The following is a 2,605-nucleotide window of genomic DNA, read 5'->3' as shown; positions in this document are numbered from 1 at the left end:
GGTCCAGGCATGGCCGAGATGGCCAGCCCCTCTGATCTAAGAACTAGGCGTCCAAAGATGCCTAATACAATAGTAAAAGGTTCTATTTATAATAAACTAGCTACTAGGGTTTACAAAAGTAAGTAATTGATGCATAAATCCACTTTCGGGGCCCACTTGGTGTGTGCTTGGGCTGAGCTTTAACTTTCCACGTGCAGAGGCTATTCGTGGAGTTGAACGCCAGGTTGTGATCCATTTCTAGCGTTCAACTCTGGTTTTTGATCCCTTTCTGGCACTGAACTCCAGAATTGGGCAGAGATCTGGCGTTGAACGCCAGTTTACGTCGTCTAAACTTGAGAAACATATGGACTATTATACATTGCTGGAAAGCCCTGGATGTCTACTTTCCAACGCAATTGCAAGCGCGCCATTTCGAGTTCTGTAGCTCCAGAAAATCCACTTTGAGTGCAGGGAGGTCAGAATCCAACAGCATCAGCAGTCCTTCTTCACCTCTGAATCTGATTTTTGCTCAAGTCCCTCAATTTCAGCCAGAAAACACCTGAAATCACAGAAAAACACACAAACTCATAGTAAAGTCCAGAAATGTGAATTTAACATAAAAACTAATGAAAACATCCCTAAAAGTAACTAGATCCTACTAAAAACATACTAAAAACAATGTCAAAAAGCGTATAAATTATCCGCTCATCACAACACCAAACTTAAATTGTTGCTTGTCCCCAAGCAACGGAAAATCAAATAGGATAAAAAGAAGAGAATATACTATAAATTCCAAACTATCAATGAAATATAGCTCCAATTAAATGAGCGGGACTTATAGCTTTTTGCCTCTTGAATAGTTTTGGCATCTCACTCTATCCATTGAAATTCAAAATGATTGGCATCTATAGGAACTCAGAGTTCAGATAGTGTTATTGACTTTCCTAGTTCAGTATGATGATTCTTGAACACAGCTTCTCTATGTGTCTTGGCCGTGGCCCTAAGCACTTTGTTTTCCAGTATTACCACCAACCTTTGATCAAAGTTGACTCTCCTTGTGTAGGGGCGTGCGTTCTCTTCCATGTTTGGCAAGTTGAACGCCAACCTCACATTTTCCGGACTAAAATCCAAGTATTTCCCCCGAACCATTGTAACATAGTTCTTTGGATCTGGGTTCTTACTTTGATCATGGTTCTTGGTGATCCATGCATTAGCATAGAACTCTTGAACCATTAGTATGCCGACTTGTTGGATAGGATTTGTTAGAACTTCCCAACCTCTTCTTTGAATTTCATGTCGGATCTCTGGATAGTCATTTCTTTTGAGTTTGAAAGGGACCTCGGGGATCACCTTCTTCTTGGCCACAACATCATAGAAGTGGTCTTGATGGGCTTTGGAGATGAACCTTTCCATCTCTCCATGACTCGAAGGTGGAAGCTTTTATCTTCCCCTTCCCCTTTCTAGAAGATTCTCCGGTCTTAGGTGCCATCAATGGTAATGGAAAAACAAAAAGCTTATGCTTTTACTACACCAAACTTAGAATATTGCTCGCCCTCGAGCAATAAACAAAAGAATAGATGAAGAAGAAGAAGAAATATGGAGAGGGAGAGGGAGATGTGGTTTCGGCCAAGAGGAGTGTAGAGGGATGTGTTGTGTGAATTTGATGAAGAATGGAGGTCTTTATATAGGGAAGGGAGGGGGGAAGGTTTCGGCCATATGGGTGGGTTTGGGTGGGAAATTGGTTTTGAATTTTTGAAGGCAGGTGGAGTTTATGAGGTAGGTTTATGGGGAAGACTGGATGGATGTGAGTGGTAAAGAGGTGATGGGGAAGAGAGTTTGAGGTGATTGGTGAAGGGTTTTTGGGGAAGAGTGTTTATGGGGTTGCGTGAAAGAAAGTGGTGAGAAGAAGTGAGTGGAGGTAGGTGGGGATCCTGTGGGGTCTACAGATCCTGAGTGGATCTTGTGGGGTCCACAGATCCTGAGTGGATCCTGTGGGCTCCACAGATCCTGAGGTGTTTAAGGATTTAAATCCCTGCACCCATTAGGCATGTAAAAATGCCTTTGCACACAACTCTGGCGTTCAGCGCCAGGTTGGTGGCCATTTTGGGCGTTCAACGCCCATTTGTGTGCCATTTCTGGCGTTGAACGCCAGAATCATGCCTGTTCTGGTGTTCAGCGCCCAGAAGCTGCCCATTTTGGGCGTTCAGCGCCAGCACCATGCTCTGTTCTGGCGCTGAACGCCAGACAGATGCTCCTCCAGGGTGTGATTTTTTTCTTCTGCTGTTTTTGATTCTGTTTTCAATTTTTCTATTTATTTTGTGACTCCACATGATCATGAACCTACAAAGACATATTACTAAGAAAATTATAGTTAGATAAATAAAAATTGGGTTACCTCCCAACAAGCGCTTCTTTAATGTCAATAGCTTGACAGTGGGCTCTCATGGAGCCTCACAGATGTGCAGAGCTTTGTTGAGACTCTCCAACACCAAACTTAGAGTTTGGATATGGGAGTTCAACACCAAACTTAGAGTTTGGTTGTGGCCTCCCAACACCAAACTTAGAGTTTGACTGTGGGGGCTCTGGTTGACTCTGCTCTGAGAGAAGCTTTTTCTGCTTCCTCTCC

Source organism: Arachis ipaensis, chromosome B10, assembly GCF_000816755.2.
Source record: "Arachis ipaensis cultivar K30076 chromosome B10, Araip1.1, whole genome shotgun sequence".
Classification (NCBI taxonomy): Eukaryota; Viridiplantae; Streptophyta; class Magnoliopsida; order Fabales; family Fabaceae; genus Arachis; species Arachis ipaensis.
The sequence above is the reverse complement of the archived record's forward strand: the minus strand, read 5'-3'. Positions refer to the sequence as shown.